This window comes from Aphis gossypii, chromosome 3 (assembly GCF_020184175.1).
Source record: "Aphis gossypii isolate Hap1 chromosome 3, ASM2018417v2, whole genome shotgun sequence".
Lineage (NCBI taxonomy): Eukaryota > Metazoa > Arthropoda > Insecta > Hemiptera > Aphididae > Aphis > Aphis gossypii.
Genome location: NC_065532.1, coordinates 50,015,743 through 50,041,058, shown reverse-complemented (window position 1 = coordinate 50,041,058; position 25,316 = coordinate 50,015,743). Strand labels below are relative to the sequence as shown.

The 25,316-nt window shown below is 27.4% G+C and overlaps 2 long non-coding RNA genes and 2 other non-coding genes across 4 annotated transcripts; 2 read left to right on the top strand and 2 right to left on the bottom strand.

The window, feature by feature from the left end:
* Positions 1-4,209: 4,209 nt before the first annotated feature.
* Positions 4,210-4,282, top strand: Trnav-aac (transfer RNA valine (anticodon AAC)). Its single transcript has one exon. It is a non-coding gene; the product is annotated as a tRNA-Val (tRNA).
* A 9,602-nt stretch (positions 4,283-13,884) lies between these two features.
* On the bottom strand, positions 13,885-17,724 carry LOC126551301 (uncharacterized). The gene is made up of 3 exons (XR_007605169.1): positions 17,316-17,724; positions 15,149-15,248; positions 13,885-14,136 (listed from the first exon to the last, which is right to left on the bottom strand). It is a non-coding gene; the product is annotated as an uncharacterized LOC126551301 (long non-coding RNA).
* On the top strand, positions 16,047-16,119 carry Trnav-aac (transfer RNA valine (anticodon AAC)). The gene has a single exon. It is a non-coding gene; the product is annotated as a tRNA-Val (tRNA).
* Positions 17,725-18,487: 763 nt separating the features above from the next.
* Positions 18,488-20,239, bottom strand: LOC126551198 (uncharacterized). The gene is made up of 3 exons (XR_007605066.1): positions 19,746-20,239; positions 19,578-19,646; positions 18,488-19,506 (listed from the first exon to the last, which is right to left on the bottom strand). It is a non-coding gene; the product is annotated as an uncharacterized LOC126551198 (long non-coding RNA).
* Between the last annotated feature and the right edge of the window lie 5,077 nt (positions 20,240-25,316).

The window sequence follows — 25,316 nt, the reverse complement described above, 5'->3', positions numbered from 1 at the left end:
GTCTTTATATACACAACAATACAAAAGAAGGAAAATGACACCCTGAAATGGTCACCCATTATAAGTTAATTTAATGTCAGCGATTCTATTAAAAAAAAAAATCTCACGGAATACCTAACTGTTCAACACCAAGAAAACCATGGGGTTTCGCGTTCGATCATGCGTTGTATAGAAGAATATAAATAAACACAGTGTCAAAACATAAACGCGCAGTTATATGTATGGGGTTATACTATCTTTATTTCGATATAATTCAAATGACGTTTTATCGGAGTGTCGTGTTTAACGCGTAAATTACCGGTGCGTTTAAAGGGAAGGTAAATCTAATGGATATGTCAGATTATACTCGTGTACTTATTCACGCGCCACGAAATTAAATATACAGTTTTATTGATATTTTAATTCAAATATAAAAATGAAATAATATCCACATAATCTCGTGAAATTTATGATGACTGCACAAACATTATTATTAAATTTTAATATAATATCTATATTAAATGTGATTCATTATGAAAGCATTTGGGTGGTCATTGAAATAATTTAATAAAAAGCTTAAACGCATATAAAGGTGTAAATAGGTACAAATAAAAAATATATAATAAAAACGTTAATAAGTATAAAGTATATAAAAAAAAGAGATGCCGCCGTTTTCTGCCAAAATCGATCTTTCCGTTTACTCAGTATAATATGTAGCACCGTATATTTAAATTTTCCGACACTATAATTATTTATATTATTGCTCTATATAATATACTTGAGGATAATATTTTCATAATCTGTGCTTTTCTTGGGTATAATAGGAAAGAAAAGAAAGATTACCTAAGCAATATATGTGGCATATGACTTAACAATTAAGATAAAGTATTGTATTGATTTTATTATTTTATCACGTTTCAATCGTGTATGAATATGTATAAAATAACTACAATAACATTAATAATTACTTTATATATATATTAATATAAAAGCATTACTTAAGTATGATCTTTTTAATAATCAATTATTTTTAATTATTTTAATTAAATCTTAATAGTGATTATTAAAATCATTAACAATTATCAAAAACTTCACATATTTTTTACAATAAGGAATACCTAATCAAAATCTAAAAATTGAAAATAATTGTGGTGGAAAAAGAAAATACGTATTATATTATATTGAGGGTAGACCCAGTAGACCAATTTAGTTGAAAACAAAAAGGTCTATCTGGGCAGAAAAGTGGAACACCCAAAATCAATTGGTGTGATATGAGCACGAAGTATCTGTTTCTGTTCTAGACCTTCCATTATTTACTATTTTCTTCATCTCAACTCTTCATCACTTGTAAATATAATTATTATATGTCAAAAACAGATCATAATAAAAAAATGAGTTACATTTACCGCGCTGTTTTATATTTATATGTATTATTACACACATAGTATTAAATAAAATAAACATAACCATTTTTGATTTATTACAATTGTTTAATACACAACGCATGCAATGTAAATAATTTTTAACGTGATATTCAGTTTATCTCCACTTTTTTTTCTTCAAACATTTTTTATTGTCAAAATCACTGTAGGTACTTAATAATATTACGAGTCAAAATATACACAAATGCAAATAAAGAAAAGGTGCATTGTGCGGAGACTTGGAATTTTTATTATTGATATTTTTCCATACAAACGTTTTAACTAATCGTTACTGGACATCGTGTCATGCACTCGTGCACTTACAAACTTATCTTGATGCAGGCGTATTATTATAAGTATATATAATATTGTACAGCAGATGTCTTTTGCAGCGACACGGCGTCGTGTGGTAAACACAATAAATAATATCGTGTGCAGACTCGCGTCGATCTGCGTCAATGCACATAGCGAATACTTATAATATATGCATAACGCGTGTATGTACATATACTATTATTTTCACTTTACCACTTATGCTTATACATTTACCATAGGACGCTCTGCCAATCATAAACGATTTTTTTTCTTGTCATTTTGTTATTTTTAATGACGGAAAACAGTGATAACTCAATATAGCCACTGGTTGCGAGAAAATAGCATTTGTGTATACATAACACATAATGACCGTATCGAGTGTTTGCGGTTTCTGGTGTCAGCTGCTGGTTTTTAGGGTTGAAAGCAATAAAAAGAATAACATGAAATTCGCTTCGTGGGTGGTTTTCGTCGTTATTTATTTTCCATTGGCGTTTTAATACTTTATACTGAAACCGTGTTTTCCTTTTTTTCCCATCTTATTTTTTCGGCTAATATTATTAGGTAAACACACGTACATTATTATTATTATATATATAAAGGGATACGCTCCTTCATATTATATATTATACATTGTGAGCTGGTGTTACTGATGCCACTTGACTCGTGATATATTCACGACGAGTGAGTGTGCCCTCCACACCATTTATCATCGGTCCTGTACAATTGTTATGCGCATATACGTGGCCGACACACTTCTTGGAAATATAATAATGATGACGACGGACCCCAATGCCGTCGCCGCCACCGCCGCCGCACCGCTGTCTTCTGACCTGTCGTGAATATAATATACAATATCTCTATAGAAGCACACACGACGGCGCCCGCGCGCGTTTTAGGGGATGAAATCTGACAGACGACATAGACGCCAAAACAACCAGGTAAAGCCCACCTATACGGTTATTCACCTATTATAGTTACGTCGGGATTGCCACGATGGCAGTTCGATATCAACCGGACAAATCAATTTAAGTTTTCTTTTCTTCTCGCATTCTCTACATACGTATTATAAGTAGGTATACTTATCCCGCGATGTGCAGTCGTGGGCGCGAGATAAGGTTTTATCACACACACACACTTTTATATTTGTAAATACGACTGCTTATAAAATCCGTCGTGTGCATTGTGTACGTATAGTTTTCAGGATGTTATGTCGAGCGTTAAGGGGCAAGTCGGGACAAAACACCATAATATTATATTTTATTTTATCCCATTCATATTTCTAAAAGTGTACACTATATGGTCTGCAGATGACGTATTTATTCTCATACGATAATATGTAGTTATATACCTGCTTGATATGGATTCGATAAATCAATCAAAATAGTCAGTATCAATAAAGTCTATTTACCTGAAAAAATAATAACGTGACATGAAATAAAATACCTATAGTATTTCAGGACGATCCGATTTTGTGAAATATTTGATTTTTTTTTTAAATTCATTTTATGATTCGATAGACATAAAATCCAATATATTAAATACATGTATAGGTAGATTTTAAAGTTATGAATTTTCTTTGAATATAATATAATCAGTAGAAATTACAGTTATGGATAGCTTCACTTAGTTACATTCATAATGGATATATAGACGTACCTACCTATATAAAACACGTGTAAACATCTTAAACATCTGAATATTTTTATGTAAACTGAACATTGTAACTATTCCGAAAGCCGAAAGGGACCGGGTCAAAATGAAAGTATATAGTACTTATATAATACACCGTTCTTGAGAATGTTAATGGGGTATGTAATCTGAGATGAAACTACGATTTGGTTTTTAAACTGACAGGTGGACATAAATGTGTAGTATATGTATAGTGTATACCTACTAATAAGTAATAGTGCGTTTCATATTTTGAATCAGCTCAAACTATGACAGGTAGCAGAATATTTTAATATTTTTTGTTTGTCAATATTTTCAAAATAAAATTAATTTTATTCGTTTACAGATTGCTACCATTATCGATGCTTTCACTTTTAATATACCTAATATATATATTAATATTGACTAGTAGAAAAATTAAAAACCACAAAAAAAAACATTTGTAAAAGTATTTTGTCACGAATTAATTATATAGATAATTGAAATTTGACATACGTGTATTTTAAATGATGAATGGACTCAGAGGAGCAATGCATATATTCGTTTGACAATGATTTGGGTCTTAAACTAATCTGCGAGATGTCAGTATACCTGTAACTGAATAAAATTAGATATTAGACACGGTTAGGTTAACAAAATTTGAAATTTAAGGAGTGTAATAGTGGGATCAAGATCATTAAAACACTTTAAAGTATACGAATACGATATACGATACTTTTAAAGTATTGTTTTATATTTTATTTTGATGATACAATTCTAAAATTTCAAGTGGATTAATGAATTTGAAATTGAATAATTATTGTCAATCCTCCCAATTCCTATAACTGTTTCCGTGGTGTAGCGGTTATCACATCTGCCTAACACGCAGAAGGTCCCCAGTTCGATCCTGGGCGGAAACATTAATTTTTTGCGTTTTTTGAATTTTTATGGAACGATGTGTCCATTGACTTTATTATTATGTACTATTTATTTTAATCATTTTCTGTGGTTTATTATCACACTTTGATACACAGTATAAAATTTTCAAATTTAGTTTTTAACATATTGAGAGTAATGGCTTCTAGTAACAAATTGAATCTAATTAGTACCGAGGTACTTTGGGTGATAAAACTCAAATGTAAAGTTTGTCAGTATTAAGTTCTCGAGAAAAACAAAAACATTATAAACATTTTTATTTACTAGTTTCTAATAATTTTATCTCTTTTTGTACTATTTATAGATATTTTAAATCAAATGATTTTTTTTTTTTTTTAGTTTTAAATATATTAAAAATTTTATTTGTAAGTAATTTAACTGAAAATTTAAATGAGATTATTCATAAGTTGTTCTTATAAAGATTGAAATTTTTAGAAATACATAGTTACAATTTATTTTTTTAAGCGTTTAAACGTTGAGTTCAAATTTTACGAAATTTGTAAGAACCATGACGATTTGTAAATTATTTTGTAGTTGAAAATTTATACAAATTTAATTTTAAACACCTAAGGCTTAAAAATGTAAGACAATATTTCTCATAAATTGTTTTTATTGCACGTTAAAAAAAATGTAGCGTAAAGCTACATACCTATAAATGTTATGAGTCATGATTTTAGTTATGAAGTTTAAATTTTAAATTTATTGGATATTCAAACGAAAAATAGAAGAATTTAGTTAGGTACCTTTTGTGTTGTTATTCATAAAATATAAACCAAGCGTCTTGAAACTTTTTGCCATGGCGTTTTTTATAATATAGCATTATTAATTAATATTCTTTGTTCTGAAAATATCAAAATATTTAAATTATTTACACTGTTATAGTTTACGAACCTATTTACACTGTTGTGCTTTACATTGGTATTGGTTTATTAATTGATGACGCAATAATATATGATACAAAATAATATAATATGTGGCGTTTTCGTAAAAATAAGTTCAGCCTACCGCATTACTTTATTCCTAAGAAAAAAAATAAATTACTAATATTAATATATCTTAATAATAGAATATCTTTAGAAATAGAATCTGCACAGTTCGTATGCACTGATTTATTATTGAATTCAAATTGATCTTATCCATTATATTAATCTACTCACTGTCAACTGACTATAAGTAGGTACACTTGAAACCAGTGGCAGCTCGTGATTTGGTGCACAGGAGCACGTGAAACACCCCCCCAAAAAATATATGTATACAAATTATTAGATTTCTCTTATTAGATTAGATATAAATATAATTTATTATAATTATGCATATGATCTGTACTAAAACAAATATAAATTAACAAAAAAAAAGTGTACACAGTTTATATGGTGAGAAGTGTGTTTATAAACGATTAAAAAATTCGCGGAGCACAAATTGTTTGTGCTCCGGGCGGCAGTGTAAAAATTAGGTACATGCCACGACACGTCGATTAGTAATACATGGTAGTTTGAAGCATATTTAATGTGTGCACTGAACTTGTTTTTATTGTGCTGCGATGACACGTCATTCGTTTTTATTTCGATAAGTACTTAATAAGTACATTATTTTGGTACTTACCTACACAAAAATTTACAAAATTAATATTTTTACCATCATCTTTCATAGATATCATATCTTATACATTTTTTGAACACCACTTTATGTGAATCTCACGAGCCGCCACTGCTTAAAACCTATACACATAATGCATAGTAGAGTAGTAGGTATAGTGATTTCTTTGTTTTTTTTTTTATTTAAACTATTAATAATTACGTTTTATATAATATTTTACAAGACTTAAAATTTTAAAAAACTTGAAATAATAATAAATTAATAAAGAAAATAATAAAAATACACATTATTACGTTTAAAGATATCCAATATTTTATAAAACGATAATATAGTTTATAAAATTAATGTATACCTATACATATTTAAAATAAATTTTTTATTACCATCCTAGTTATGTGTAATAAACTATTAATTTATTAAACATTAATAGCATTATAACATATAGTTTTCAAATTGTAATATGGTTTTGATTATTATTATAAACTATTTAATTCCTTTTTTATTTCTATTTCCTTGAATTTAATTATTTGTGACGAAAAACATTAATTTTCAATAAAAGTTAAAACAGTATTTAACCTGAGAATTAATAACTTAGTACCTTAAAAATATACCCTTATAATTTTTCCACGAAATTTATGGTGCTGAATTATGATACGTGACAAATGTTCATATACGTAATGTCTAGATATAAACATAGTAAATGATTGTTATTCAATTTTTATTTGAAACTCGTTAATAAAGGATGATGTTGATGTCAATTTAAGTTCGAAATTAAAAGGAATCCGACGCAGCCTTATATAGGTATTTAACAAACTGGTTTTTAAACGTATATAATTGAAATTTATATACTAGTTATAAAATGTGTAAAGATTCTCAAGAATTAAGTACATTCAAGATTTTTTTGTACAAATGCTGAGTTTGTTTAACATGTATATATGGGATATATTTTTTATGTTCTTACAAATCCTTATATACCTATACCTAATGTGACATATTGCCATGAGCATGATTCTAAAATTCGTTTCGTCTTGCCAGAGGTCATTATTTTGAGTTTTATTTTTTATACCATGGAAATACTTAAAAAGTTTGATTTATATAATTATTTCTTAGAGTCATTATTTTAGGTTAATTGTATATAGGGTTTATAAGCTGTATAAATGAGCATGTTGAAAAGTACATACTTACTATATTATAATGTATATCCAGTACAAGTTATGGCGTTGTTATTATACTGTTATGAGCTCATATTTGTTTTCTTCTAATAACTAGTTCTTTTTTTCAGACATCTAACAAGTTATTGGATCATATTTGAAGAGTTCTGATTATTTTTCAAATATTACTCATAACGCAATTTATTCAAAATCGATGTACAATAAAGTGTATGGTTATATAATAAAACTTGTCTAATCTTCTAAAACGAATAACAACAAGTAACGCTACAGTGATCTCATTATTTATTATAGGTTATCTATATATAATATTATTATTCTGTAATAAAATTATCAAAAAATGATTTCAAAACGCGCTTGCGCAGAGGCATACATATTTTAGTATTTGTATATGTATACTACCATAAATTCTGGGTCAAGTAATATTTTTGTAAATGGATTTATTAACACACAGAGTGGAATTTCACCATTATCGCAGCATATATTGTATATATAGTCTCCATTAAAACGTCAGTGGAATCACAATGACCTCTAAAGTCCGTATTTATACAAAGTTTGGGCTCAATTCCATCTACGGCTCGAGTCGCCATTACAATATATATATATATAACACCGAAACGTATTATGCTCTGATGCGGTGTCTGTTTATGGATGCGGTCGGGAGTTGCAGGGGAGGGTGTTTCGCGTTTAGTATTTGTCTCCGCTCACAAACTGCCCCAGAGGACGAGTTTGTGTATGGGAATCAGCGGAATGGCAGGGTAAGTCAAGCAAGACGTTAGTGAAGTAATTTCGAGGGTGAAAAACAAAAAGCGGAGCTCTCTATATATACAGATGCGTAGAGGAAGAAAGGGAGGAGAACAATAAAAACTGGTCCGGGGTATTTTCGTTGTTTAATTGGATTCGCTTTGTCGAAGTGGTGATGGGACGAGAACGGGAGGAAGGAAGAAATGGAAAAAAGGAACTACAATAAGAGGAAAGCTTTTAAACTAAAATGGAAACAAACAGCATACTGTGCCAAGTTCATTAATAAAACGGCACCGCCACTACCGTCGTCGCAACCGCCACCACGTAGCTAGCATACATATATATATATATATATATGTATATAACTACCCGTCTCGCTTTCACCCGGCGGCGCGGCGGCGTTTACCCAGAACGCCGCCGCTGACGACTACGTCGTTAACCAACTCCACAGCCACCGCCGCCACACTAAAAGCTCGTCCGGGTGTCATCGATTAAACCAAACCGGCCAATCGGAGTGAGCCGTTTACGAAATGGCGGCTTTAAATGAAGTGGTAATCCTCCTCCGGAGCTGCTTCTACAACCCGCTCCCCCGGGCCCTCTCCTGCCCGCTCTTATGGCAGTATAAGTCCGGTAATGACTGCGCAGGAAAGTTTTAGCCGCCTGCAGGGCGTCACGGGCCGCCACTATATTGCTGCCGCCACCGCCGCCCATTCTCTATTAAGCCTATAATATATATAGATATATATATATATATAAATGTATATAATGCATCCACTGTAAAAAAAATGTCGTTAAATTTCAATTATAATAATTCTGTGTAAATTTGCATACCGTATATATGACATAGTGTGTTAATCTATTTTCCACGTAAAACATGTTTTTCATTAACTATACATATAAGCAGTACTGTAAATAGAGAGACATTTTGTTTGAACGTATTCTACATTTTTTATATATCACAAGATCTATGATTACAAAATATTTTATTTTGTAATTTCACAGTATCAAAGACAGTACATAATTTAAAACTCATCAGCTAGATAATTATTTACTACACACGAGGTAGGTAATTTATTAGCATTTCGACCAAGTACATTTATTTTTTAATATAAATTACAAGAACTCCAACTTTATTATACGTGCATATAATTATTAAAATAATCTTTTATATTATATTATATATTATAATAAATAATAATTACACGATTAATTATCATTATACATGATGTAATAATTACTTCTGAACGTTTGACGGAAATAATATCATATATTATACAGTATAACTGCGTGAGTTTTTAAAGTTAACCTGAAGCGAATGAGGGATGCCGCGTATATATTTTAATGGATAAATTGCAAAACACATGAATATACATGTATATATATATATATATATATATATGTATTTTTTTTTGTTTAATGAATATGATTTTGAAATTCTATATGGTATTTAAAATATTTAAATCTCTTGGAGCTCTATATATATGGGAAAAAAATATTTCGATTCTTCAACATCGTCATAGGTATGTCATCTATAATCTGTAAGAGTATGTAGTTAATGTGTGAATGCTGTCTTAGGTTCATTAATGTTTGTACATATTAATTATAGAATCATTTAATATAATATGAAGAAATTTAATATCCGGTTGAACGTAATTCCAAGTATTAAAATGTTGTGTGGTAAAATTGTTGAACACATTATAATACAGCTGCTAAAGAAATAAATATGTGGATTAATTTGCGTTTAAAATCAGCTTACATTGTAAGCCACGCGAGGAATAAATTACTTGTAAAACATAAATCATTTTTTAATCACAAGTAAACTACGATTTATGTTATTTTAGTAAAATAAATAGTATTAGGGTTTTAAAGAAATATATTATTATTATATTTAAGACAAATATACATTTAAAACGATAGTTAAGAACTTATAAAGTTATTACCTAGATAACCTACACATTTATGAACCTATTAATAATAATAGCCTATGATCTACATATTTTAATGAATATAATAATATAATAAATATATATAATATATATGTATACATAAATATTTAATATATATTATTATTGTTATTTGTTATAATGCAATTTAAATTAAGTCATAGCATTTTCTATTATCTTCACTGTTAGAAAACTTCTGCCAAGAGAAACCATTCATATAATATAATATAATAATAGTACCCAATTAAAATAATATTATATCTATAATAGTATTACTATGGTTATTGATTAATAATACTACATAGACGATTGGATTGTAAAATTATTAAAATATTATTCCTGTTAGGTTTTTTTTTTATTGGTTTTAATATATTAATACGCATAATACCGTATAATTAATATTATATTTTAGACACATCTGTAAGTATACGGAAGGATTAAATACATATCTTGAGTATCTATAGTTTGACTCTCGATATTTGAATTATTAGAAATTCAGTGTTTAATAATATGTGATATTATTCATACATAGTTGCAGCACATTTTAAATAAACTATTTTAATAACTTTAAATTGAATAATAATTAGATGATTTTAAATAAACATAGAATACTTTGGAATGTAAAAATAATAGATTTTAAATAAAAAATGTTATTTAATTTCTAGAAAAATAGCATTTTTAATGAGTCACTCATTACAGTTTGTATTAAATCGTAAAATTAAAAAAATAAATAGGTACTATAATATACTATACCTACCTATAATAGTAGGTAATATAATAATTATCTATATTATGTTGCTTAAAGGTCATACAGTATATTAAAATGTATAATATACTGCGTAGGTGAATGTATAGGTATTCCAAAAAATGTATTTTATTTAATAAATTCGCAATATAATTTATTACATAAATTACATGACTAGTCTAAAAATTATATGTACACTGAACAATGCACATAAATTATATTTTTCAATAATAAACTGATTTATACATTTTAGAAATAAAATAATGATATTGTTTTTGCATTGTGGAGGTTAGGTTAGGTTAGGTAAGGTCTATGCTTAACTTATAAAACATATTAAAATGAGTATATTAATTAGATTATAAGGTTTGATTAAACAAATATTAAATAAAATAAAAGTTGTTGAAGAGGGGCGAATTGGACATTTTCAACCGTCTTTCAGAAGCTTTAAACCAGGAACTCAGCGATATCTCAAACTACTCAAATTAATATCAAGATCAAACCTCATCAATCAAATATGGATTACAATATAAATAATATATATTGTATATATCATATGAAATTTAAATTTTTTATAAATACTATTAATAAAGTTAATAGTTAATTATGTAACTTAATCATAATTCAAAATCAATATTACCTTCAATTGCCTTAAATTCCGCCACTAACTAAAAAAAAGTAGAAAAACGTGGATTTTAGCTCAATTAATCGTAAATTGTCATTAAAAAATACAAAATTGTAATGTAATTAATGCTGAGTTATATAGGCTGTCTGTTGTAGATAACATTTCGTTTATTATTATTAAATAAATTATATTTGCCTAATTAAATGTATTATAGGCACAAACCCATGTATAATAATTTATATAGATTATGGTGTTAATTATGTTAGTACAAATTGTATTATGTCTGTACGTAATCGTGACTATAAAACGAGTATAATATATGATATATTTAAGTATGATAATTAATATACTGTTTTAATTAAAACAAATTATACAATGACTGCAGATATAAAAATAATAATAATAATAATTTACAACACCACGCGAGAATATTGACTATATTGTAGGCTTTATTACTAATATAAAAATATAATACTTTACTGTTTGAATGCACGATATTATAAAGTTTTAATTATTAAAATAAATACGAGTTAGTTGTATATACTTTCTTATTTAATAGTAGGTATTTTCTATGAAAAAAATGAAGTACAATTTGTTTGTTTCGTATCTGTTAATAATTATAATTTCAAGATTCCGAGAATATTGTCACATAATATAAGAAAAATCTAAACGTAACGTTTATGCTTACCCCAAGTCGGTTCGATCATCATGGATAATTTGAAAATTCGAAGACGTTTCCATTCTCAGACTTTTGAATTCACATTTGTATATATTCATTATAAACCTATTTATAAATAAGAGCTGTAGGCGTCGATTGAATCGATATCTGCGTGAATCACCGATGACATGACTGAACAATGTGCTCGGATAGCTAAATCCATCGTAAATATAATTTTTGAGTTTTCGCGGTCTTCTGTCTATCACCTAAGTGGTATAATATAATATTAAAACATATTTTTTCCTTTCGTCGTGGCGATAGGTAATTTGAACACATAGCTGCGTGCAGTAACCATCAGTCTATGTACCTATGTATATATACAAAAAAAGACTTGCGAAGGTTAAAAAAGGTTAAGTCTACTGCCGCCTTTAATGGAGTGACGGTGGATAAAGGGACAAAGCCTATATATATATATATACATCAGCACTTTACACTTATATATATTATATACGTGTGCAGTTGTGGCGCGTTGGACGCGTCGTCGTCGCCTCTGCGCCGTCGATAAAAGATCAGTTCGAAACGTCCGCTGGGATGAAATTGATGACCGCAATTCCCAAACTACAAATAAGTTCTGGCAAAATGGCCGATATAAACTTGTAATGTCTACAACGTATTTTATACACACACACACACACACACACATATATATATAAAGTTGCCCCGTCGAAACGGTCGCGGAATGATCGTCGTCAGCCGCTACGCTGGGGCGGAGAGGGAGCATTGTGCATTCATACAATCATACGATATGGATAGGCGAGTATATACGTGAGTCGTATATTTCCCCAGATACCATCTCATATTTTATTCCGCGGCGGACGGCGTGCAAGAGGAAGAAGAGAGAAAAACCGCGGTCTCCTGCAACAGATCGTCTCGGACCGGGTGGCGGGGTTGTGTCGGAAATCAAACACATGAATTATTATTTATATTATGTATATATATTATTTTCAACCACGACGCGTTACGCGTGCACTTATACCTATGTATAAACATACATAGGTACCTATCGAATAATATAATATATACACGAGTAAATAAAATATATCAGCATATATTTTCATCGTACATACATATATAATATAATATATATATTATTATTATTATACTCACAGCTCTCTTTTATACTCCTCATTCCATCACCGGCTATATATACATGTGCGATGAACCTGTTAGGCGGTTAAACGTCTTACGCCAAATCGGATGCCTTTTTGCCATAATTTCTACTTTTTACATAATATTGTTATTTTGTATGATATTATATGTTATTTGTAATTTATATACGTCTTATGATCTATAAATACAATATCTATAAACATCGTGTACATTGTGTTAATTTAATTAAGGGCACACGATCGGCCGTAAACATGTTAAGTATATAAACATAAACATAATAATATGATTACACTGATTACAGGTATAATGTGTTTAGATTCTTAAAATAATTTTAAAAATGTATACCTTATTAACAACCAGCTATTCCTATACCAACTGCTCAAAATGTTCTTTATTTGAGTCTGCATTTAGAACACCGTCTAATTTGGGCAACCTATATTTATCTCAAACGCCTCACCTTAAGCAACTGCTACTACCAACTACTATATCTAGTGACTAGTCACATCAAAACATCTTAATTTCAAAAATGAACTCATTATAAACAAATTGCTCTTCGCACCTATATGGACCTACGGCATACAACTCTGGGGAGGCTAAAGGCCTATAAAGTTCTAAACATGGCCAAAATCTTTTATAAACTTCTTCATTTCAATACACACAATTATCAAAATCCACTAATATCTGAACTTGCTATCTACACTATCCCTGGGGATCCCAGAAAGCGCATGAAGCGAACGCCGTGTTGAGACTCATTGGCTGACTAATCCTCATTAACCACACACCCTGAAGTCCCAACACTGATTGTCTCCTTTCACAAGCCTACTGATTTCATATTGATACATAATAAATTCATTTTTTTTTTGTATAAAAATAATATTAAACACATATTGGAAAAAAATATTTACAGATTGAGTATTTCAAAAAGAAAAAAGAAAAAAAATTGTAGGTATTCATTTAATGATTATAATGAACAATAAAATAACATAAGTAGTTTCTGTTGTATTTGTATGTTTGTATAATATTAAAATATTAATGCTTACCATCATCATCAACTTATATAGTACATTGAATAGAATAGACCTCATCGAGTTTTCCCATTTTTCGTGTTACCCTTATGAATAATGATGTAAATAATACGCCAAACACGATGCAGGTAAACCAGCTCTGCGTATATTTTTCATTTCTTATTTCCTGTTAAGATACGGATCTTATTTATTTTAACTTAATCGATCTTACTGTGATTAATGATTATATATGACAGTGTCTGTTTGATGATATTTAATAATAATATTGTTGTGTATTTAATTACAATTAATTGATTATTATTTAACTACAGTTACACCATTACTATAACATGCGTCGTGTGGGATATAGTAGGCGGGCATCAAAAAAGGGTGACTTGGGGTGGTTTCTGCCATATCATGGTGTACACATTTATTTTATTAATAAATATATTGTTTATAGTTTAGACATATATTGTATAATATAAGTAACAGTATTTTTCTTAGACCCTTATACCTACTGGCTACTAATTAATTGCAATATATTTGTATTTTACTCAAACTCAATAATTATGTGATAATATGTGTCTATGCAACATGCATAATGCATATTATGGATGTATTATCAGGTATATAGTAAAACAATATATATATTTATGTAGTGATAATGTGATATTTAAAATTTTGAATTAAAAAATATTTAACTGTAACGATATATTATTTACATTATATTAATATGCTACCGGTACAAAACTTCTTCATAAATAAAATCAAAATTACATTTAATACGTCACAGTCTTAAGCCCAATAAAATGACTGTACCATGTACCATACTATGTCAATCAAAATAATTTAAAACACTAGTATATATAAATACTATCAACCGATATTTTAACTTCATTATATGACTATTAACTAATAATAACAAATATTGAATGTTGCCATGTAAAAATAACAAGAAAACTCAATTAAAAAATGTGTTTGTTCAATTTTGTAATTTAATTTAAAAGTGTATCAATAATATAGATACTGATAATATTTATACACTATAAAAAAAACTTAAATTAAAAAAATACATTATTTTCTAAAACTCTTGTATATATTCGCTTTTTATGAGCGCGCCAAGTATATAAGAGAGAGTGAATAAGGGCGTAAAAGAATAACGAAAGAAAATTAAACGTAATGAACAATATATACTGTACTTGTCTGATAACGTTTTTATTGGGATTAGAGCGTATGATCCACACGTTTTTTCTCATGTATTTCTGTATAGATCAATTTTATTGAATTCGGTTCATTGCCCTGCACAATACGGTTTAGGTATATTACTGTTAACAATTAATAGGTACAGGCTTAATAATTATAAGACATAACTATTACCTAACTATAATTTAAAAAAATACTTGATTTATAATCAATGATATTAATCTACCCTATTTTTGAGAGTACTCAGACTCTGTAGTTATATAACAAGAAAAATATTTATGTTCTTGCATTTACCTGCTGCAGGTGATAATTAATTAGTTATTATTTATTTTAATAATATATCATTTATCGTGTGTAAATAGAATTTGTATGTAGGTATATTATATTATTATGTATGTTATTAATAAAGGCTGGAGTCTGGAATAAATGTTATATGTTTTTATTAGCAAAAATATGTACAAACGTACAATTAATAAATTATTATTAGTATCTAACATCTTGCTATCTTGGCATAAATCATCCCATAATGGCGATAAATATGCTTTGATTGCTTTATTATAGGTGCATATTATTACCTACCATAAACAACTTATACGACAAATTAAAAATCATACAGAAGAAAAATATTGAAACCATGCATTTTTTAATTTTTATTTTCTCACAATAAATTGTGAGGAAATCAACAGACACATTCTAAACAAAAATTATATAATCTCAAAATATCAATTACAGACTATCTACTGGCGGTAAACGGAAAGGTCAATTTTGGCGGAAAAGTAGATCACCCTTGTGAAAGCTGTCTTCTCGGTGCCGTTAATTATTATAAACTGAAAAGAGGTCATATAAAATCATAAAAAGACTTAATTGATTCCGTTTTTGACAAACCCTTCAACTGTTTCCGTGGTGTAGCGGTTATCACATCTGCCTAACACGCAGAAGGTCCCCAGTTCGATCCTGGGCGGAAACATTAATTTTTTGCATTTTTTCCTCCGAGTTTTTAAAACAAGAAATTATTTTTTTTTACATAAATGTATATTAATTATGAACAACTTAATATTAACTATAAGACCTCTTGAAATACAATATAATTTTCTTATTGAATTAAAATCAACTATCAAGTATCAAATAAATAAAATTAGCTATTACGTACCTATGTGTCGTTTATAGAATTTATGTGTAATTATTAGAGTAGCCTAACTCATTATACCTATATAATTATTATGTATTTACAATAATCAATTTTATTGGCTATGACGTAATATGTTGATTTTAGAAAGTAAGTAGGTATACTGTGTACCGTGTTGTTGTGTACACACATTAGATCAATAATAATAATAATAATAATATATATATATTTTAATAAAAATTAATGTACAGTGGTCATTTTTTAAAGAGAAATCTATCTTTTAATGAGTTTTTTTTATATAATCATTAATCATGTATAAGTTATACACTTATAACAAATACTACACATAATAATTTTATTTCATTGTATATTATATATCAGACATTCACGGTGTGTCGCAGTAAAACTATTTTCTAAATACATTTTTATACTGTATAGCAATACTCTGGTTCTGGTAAAATTATTTGAAAAAAAAATGTATCTATATAAATCGATCGTTTGTATAATGATTTTTAGAAAAATTGTCATACAAATAACTATTACTATAGTATGCAATCTACGGTTAAATTCGGTACCCGATGATGTACGCCTCTAAGCCATTTTTAAAATGTTGTATTTTAAAGAGAAGTTCACGCGGGAATTCGTTGCTGTTTTTTTGTTTTAATAGGGTTACATATGGTTACATAAAATAAAATAGTTATTATGATAATTGAACGTAATTTTAAACCTGTATTTTATATTTGGTTAACAACCCAAATAACTGTGTTAAAAACTCTGTGCCGTTAAGAAGGAGTAAATTCATGAGAATTTAATTTGTCATGGACAACGCTGTACATGAAGGATCAGCTATATACGTACATATAGTATCATATAATAAAAACGGTTGTAAACATTTCGTGTATAAACCATGAGCTATTAAATGAAACTAGAAAAACTTTCAATAAATACAGGTCGCAAATCAGTACACGATTAGGTTATTATAAAGGTAAATAATTTTAGACGTGGTGTAAATTAAAAATATAACATAATGTTAATACCTATATATAAGCTGGATTCACATTGCATAATGCGTATAGCTCAATAGCTGTATACATCTCGTATTCCCGTCTGTCATGATGTGCGATTTTTATCGTATCCTGATTGACCGTCGTAACGGTGGTATCGTTCACTATCATGGTCTACCCTTCCAGAGTCGGCGGATGACGAGTTCAAATTTTGGACAAGTTATTGACACAAGTACAGACGAAATATACCTGTGGGTTGTGATCCTCATGCATTTTGTGCAATAATACGTCACGCTACGTGTGTGTACATCCCTGCATCCTTTGCCGATTATAAGTATATATAGGTAATATGCTGATGCACAAAATTTGTGAGCTATAAAATGCAAATAGTACAACAATATTATAATAATTTATCAATGTATCGCATGTTTTAAGCGAATTCTCATTGAAACAGTTCGGAATGGCTATAAATTTATTAATAGGTACATTAATAAGCCATAATAGGTATTAATAGGTATAGGTACAATAATTATAAATAAAATAATATCATATAAACTATGAAATAAAATATAATATTATATTATAGTACTTATAATGTAAAATGTATAATATAAAAAAAAAAATTATAAACTATAATACACTTAATAAAATAAGATGCTTCCATTTTTTTATGCATGCCTTAATAAACGATTTAAACGTACCTATACTTAAAAAAACTAGAAGCCTAGATACCTTAATTTTTATTATAAGTCATAAATATTAAACTATTATTTATTAGTTTATTACCTTATTATAGTATATAATATACATTATAGCATACTATTTAATATTAAATGTAATATTTTTTGCTTATATACATAGGTACAATATTGTGTATCTTAAATTACCTATACAGTACACACTATACAGTATACATATTATATAGAAATTTATTTCCATTTATATCATATTAAAACTATCCATCTTTATCATATTTAATAATATTTTTATAGGTGATAATATCATCATTTATTCAACATTATTATTATATTACTGAATAACAAATGTCAACTTTTTTTTTTTTTGCTTGTATGTTTATTTAAATTATGAGCAGTTTTTAGATGTTTTATATATTAATTTTTCTTATTATATACTACAATAACTAACACTCATACAAGTATACTTAAATGTATCTATATGAATTATGATGACATGTAAGTACCGCGCTATAAATTTTATATTATTTTTATAGATTAGCCAATTACTATATTATATCAATCAATAGTATCTTTATAATTTCTATACACATATAAACTATAAATTCTACTATATATGTAAGGGATAAACTGGATAAAGCCATTTATATGATAATCTCCTCTGTTTCCTGTTCAATCATATCTTTACATAATTAAATAATTTTATCCATTTATTACTTGTCTATAATGTTAAAACGTTCGTTATATATATAGGATCTATAATATAGTATGAAATAAATTTCTTCGTGATTTGTATGCCTCTTCTTTATCTTTTAATTCAAACCTTAAAAGTAGGTATGCTAAACATTAGAATAATTTAATTCTATTACATAATCGAACGAATTGTTATGGTTTTTTTTTTGTTAAATTTTAATATTAATATAAATACCTATATAGGTCACATAGCCCTATAATATGTAGCATTGTAGCCATATGGCTACATATAGATGTGTTATTAATTTTACGAAATTAGAATAAACTGTACACATATCGTATAGATGTATACGATTATAGTTTTGTAAATAAGTATTTTCTCGACCTCGGCGGGTCAATAAATATGTATTATATAAGTTTTAATCAAACGATTCCGAGGCTTTATTGTTTTTTGTACCATTTTAATTTTACGATCAGCAATAGCAGTACTATAAACCTTACAATTTATATAGGCTATTTGCCCATATTGTTTTTTTTCTTTTTAAAATATAAAAATTAAGTTTATTATTATTTCACGAGACTTGATTTACTCCAACAGCTCAACATTATTATATTGTAAACGCGCGTGATCAAATTTCAAAAACATTCTAGACTACGCGCGGCATTATCGTATATATGATATGGTATAGTCCATATGCGAGTACCTATAGAATATATGTAAAACGTTTTATACTCTGCGCATGATGGTTATTTACCCGATATCTCTGTTCGCACTGTTTCTTCTGGGGCCATTTTATGCTAACGTTTTGTCCTACCATATAGTACATGCGTGTGACCTGCGAAAAAAAAAAAAGGAAAAACAATGACGGTATTTTATTATTTTTATGCAAATCATAATAATACTAACATATGAGTTCTATATATGTATATATGCGGTGAAAAAAAGGCCGGTGCGAAACTTTTCGGCTATAAACCTCTAGAAAAAAGATTTCCTCCGTATACATATACATACATTTTATACATTTTTTATCCCCACTATTGCGCCATACGGTGGCAAATCTATTTATTTTCTTACCCCACTGCGTTTATATGTGTATATATATCTGCGTGTGGGTGCGTGTATGTGCGCGAGCGAGCGTTTTCTTTTTTTCAATTTATCGTTTACAGGAAATTGAATCGGATTTTGTGTGTGTGCATGCGAGACCACTCCGCCCAATAAAAAGAAACACCATTTTCTCGACCTAATAAAACACAAATATATAAAGCTATCACGCATGACAATATAATACCCCTTCTCGTTTTTCCGCCATGTTTTATACATCAAACACATATATAATACTTACTATAACATATATATATATATATATATATAACTACGTGTTCCTTTGTCGTCTCTTTCTACTATTTTTTTATTTTATTCACTCATTTCCTGTCTATTTCTATATATATATATATGGACAGAAATCATAAACCGAACTCGATAAAAAATCATTACAGTCCGAAAATTATAGCTCGATTTCACTAGTCAACCGAAACAGCTATATCTTGCCGTAATGACCTATTGCAACAGGAAATCCTGAAAGCATTCAATTGTTCGAACGATATTAATCAAGATAATTTTTTCAAATTAAATTCATCGATTCATAATATGTGTTTTATAATATAGGTACATAAAAACCAAATGCAATTTTCATCGATGTTATATAATATGTATATACATTATAGTAATTATAATCTAGATTCTGGATTATAGAACTCTTAATTTATGATGTGATTAATGAATGTAGTAAAATTAAGTATGAGTGAGATTCGTTTATAAATAATAAATAGGACATTAAATCATGGTAAAATACTAAAATCCAATCATATAACGATCGTGAAAATGTATTTTAAAATCCATTGGGATTATAACCTTTTAATTATCTACTATATCATACTAAGCTTTTAAAAAAATTACCTGCTCTTTAGTCCTCAAGTCTCAACGTATACGATTTATATTATATACTTGATATTCGATATATACAAGATGCCACAACCACGTAAAACTATATCAATCTTTAGAACACATCCGTGTAAATAAAGAGGTTATAATGTTATATAAAATTAATTCATTCTTGACATTGCTTATAATCTAAAATTTTAATAGGTATAATATGTATAATTTTAATAAAACTAAAGATTTATGACACTGTCCGTATTTGCATAACCAATAATAAAATATGTTTTCACCGACCACAAAAAAAAAGTATTTATTTATACTAAAATTATCTTGTAAGTGTAGCCACAATGTAAGAATATAATCAATATTTCCTATAGTAGAATGACGACGAATAATCTAATATAGATATTGCTTGATAAATAATAAATTATTTTATGCCCTTCAGCCAGTCCTTATATTATATAATATAGACGTTCCCTTATCCGTCTAAATTATAATTATTTTAGACAGAATATTTGGACACAAAGAAAATTATAATATTTAAATTGTTTGATTAATATTAAAAATGAAGTAATTATGTGTCGCCTAAATAAATAAATATACATATAATGTATATATATTGTATATATGCTTAAATATTTTCTTGTATATTTTAGGACATAAATCTTGCAGTTAAAAATCTGTTTTTAATTAAAATATATTATATACATAAATAGGATAAATAAATACATCAAAATATGTAGGTTTTAAACGTTTACGTAACTTTAATGTAAAGAGCTGAAAATTAAATTCTTAAAATATGTTATATATTATTATGCTTATGCCTTATATAATATATATATTAAAATGAAAAATGTTTACAATATGTAATAGTATTTATATCGCTATATTATTATTAATTTGATGACAGTTACTATTTTATTTTCAGTACTCTTTTCAGCTCTCTACTTTAAAATAATTTTGAATCTGTTTTAAATTTAAACAAAAAAAAATATCAAAGTAAAATTAGTATAGGTATTACAACTATTGTTTTCATTGATAAAACTACCTAAAGTGGGCAACGATCCTAAATCGCAACTGTTTCTTATTAGACTAAATAATATATTCCTGTGAGTATACTATAGGTAACTTTTTATTTTCAAATAAGAATTGCACTTTTTTCATGTAAATTGTTAATATGATGACTTTTTTTGAAAATGTTGATGTATTTAAAAAAAAATTCCAATGAGTAGATTTTGAGTTATTTAACTTTATATATATTATATTATATACTAAAGAAATAGATCTATGATGATATGGGTTTTGAAAATATGGCGGCTATGATGATTTTAAAATTTTTAGTAATTAATAATATATAATATGTACATTTTATAATTTAAAAAAACTACTATTTCAATATAATAAATACCTACTAAGTAAATTTAAAATCGTTTTAATTCAAATATTATCCATAATAAATTCTAAAAAATCAGAATTTGGATAAATAAGTAATTTAAAGAAAAAAATAGGTGTGAAAGCTTGGTAAATCACTTTATGATATAATTCCATAATCAAAATTCTTTGTTAGATAAAAAGATATATTTTAAATTTTAAATCAATTTTTGTTTATTAATATAATTATTATTATACTTATAACCAGATTACGTACCTATAGAAACGATAGATTTATATTGCATTATTGCTGCCAGTTTTCACTTATAATCCTCAAAGTTAATCTCTCTCTGAGGGTTCGACTATTATAACTATTTTCTTCTGAATTCCGCTTAAAATATAAAAAATTGGTTTATAAATATTGTAACATCTGCAATAAAAATAAGTCAGAAGATCTAATGAAAATTATTAAAATTCCTATAATAGTATATAGAACAATATAATGTTTCTATTGATTTATTAACACTGAGAAGGTTTCTATAATATTATATACATCGTATATTAGTGCAAAAAATAATTCAAAATTAAATGTTTCATAGGTTTAATTTAAAGTGCTAATATTCTTTAAAAAAACGATCCTGCAGATTACTTGAAATCAAAGGGGCATTATCTGATATAATATGACATATAATAGGTACTATATTGAATCCAAATCATTGCAAATCCCTCTTATAAAATAAATGGTTTTATTTTTGAATTGGTATAGAAAAAAAAACGAACGTCATTGTGTGCATTCGAAATGACTAGGTATTTTTTTTATTTTTTTTATTTAATTTTATATAATACTTGTATGAGATACGTTACATCGCAGATAGGTTGTGAACACGGTATCGGAATTAATCGATTCTGACTAGTGTTTAATGACATTGGAATCGATGGAGCGCATAGTTTAAACGCGCGTATCCTATTTATGTAGGACAGGTAGATATAATATTCTGAAGAGGGTTTAGAGATTATTATCCAATATTGAATATATATATATATATAAATATTTAATAAATACATGCACAAACATTAGTACATAAAAAGTAGTTGTCAACAATGGCTCCACCTCGTCATAACAAATAAACCTATACATATACACATTAGTCAAATATAATTAGTTTCAGTCGACGACGCCCACCATGAAATTAGTCGACCCACCTCTGAGTGTAGGTATATAATATAATGTGAAAATCTTTTTGAAAAACAACGTACACGATTTCTCCCTCTCTACAGCCGTCACAATCACACACATATATTCTACCTATATACTCGTATTATATACGAATTCAAACAACGGAATCAAATATTAAACATAAGATTTTTTATTTTATCGAGAAACAGAACAATATTTTTATGTATATAATACTATATATATACTTAAAAAGTATACAAACCACTGAATTTAAATGTACATAATACGTATAGGCATATATTATTTAATAATAATAATATTTAATATACCGTATCACGTATGTATATGGTTTTAAGACGTGTACAGTTTGATTGATTATAAACAAGTTAATATACGATAATGGTACGGTGGCTCAGGGCGTGTTTAAATGATTCAAAAAATAATATATAATGAATTACTTTTGATTAAAACTGATATGCCATATGCTTTTCGAAAAAAATTACGAGTTATTTGTATTATACACATTACGATGTACGGGGACTATAAGTATACCTATATATATTATGTATTTATGTATAGGTTCTAAACACTGCTCTGCCTCTAACTGTAATGATGTGACTACGAATATGAATAATTTGTTTCCATCCGATATAATTGCATGGAAGACATAATATTCTAATCTACAATAAAAATATTGTATTATAATAATAAAGGCTATAGGAACTTCATTTTCTAAAATTTTTAAAATGTGCATACATTTATATCATTAAATATTATCATATAATATGCTCTAAAATTATATAAAAATACTAAATATGCTCTTAAAAATATTTTATCATTCATTAAAAAACCAAAAATTATACATTTATTTATTATTAAATAAGGCATTTTTAATTTTACTTACAAAAAAAAATGTCCTATTCTATAATATTATATAACAAATTACTAACTATATATTAACGCAAGACGAAAACGCATACATTATGAACAAACGAATGATTGAAATCAACTGATCGTATTCCATATGACGCGGTGTATTCCTTATCAACCGATTTTGTTTTTCATAAGTCATAACACAAATAATTGGAAAAACACACGGTAGATAAAATATTTAATTATTTATATTTAATCATTTTAATCTATTATTTTACAATTTCTAGAAAATTCTTATTAAATACTTTATGCTATAAATAAAATATTATTCTCTAATAGTCACGTATTGTTTTTATTTTTTTTTTTAATAAAATATGTAAAATTTGTACTTAAAATACAAATTTAAAAAATATGCACGTATACCAAAAAAAGAGCTAAATATATGAAGTAAAATGAAACTTCTAGTGAGAACATACTATGAAACAAGATTCGTAGGGGTTTTTTATCATCCAAATTCCAAGGTTAAAAGACTATACTTATATATTTTTGTCTATACCAGAGCAACCTTTGAAATTTGATGCAGCGTTATAAATTTGTTAGTATGAATAATAAAAGCAAAAAAAACAACAAATAAATTTTTCTGATCGTGATCGGGATCAAACTATAAATTACATTATTGCGGGGATAAGAGATAAAATGTGGAAACGTTTTAAACGATGGAAACGTCGATGACCGATTATAATTTACAATCGAAAAAATAAATAATACACCTGAAGACCGAATTCATCTAAAAGTATACAAAAGTTGAATTAATAGTAAGGATCTTATTAAATTGAATGAATACGACATATAGTTCACAAGAATAATATTATCACGAATACCTGTTGTAAGTATCCAAAATCTGGGACTTGAAATTTTGTACAAAATTATTGTAAATGAACGAATCATGAAGACGTGAAAAGTATCAATAATATTAAATTATCGTATAGACATTAGACAGTGATCGATCTAAGTCTCAGAAAGACGGGGTGCAACTAATAACATTGAAAGTTTCTTTTAATAAAGATTGTTATTTATGAGTCATTTATTCATTAGTTATATTTTTTATTTGATATGTAATTTGAGTGAAGATAGATTTCAAGTAAACAGGAAGTAAGTATACCTCATGGCTTCATGGCTCATGTGTTCCTTTAAATCGAATCACACATAGGGTTGTAACTGAGTTCTCAACGATTTAAAAATGGACGGTTGCGAGTAATTTCTTAAAATACTTTTTTCTTTGCCAT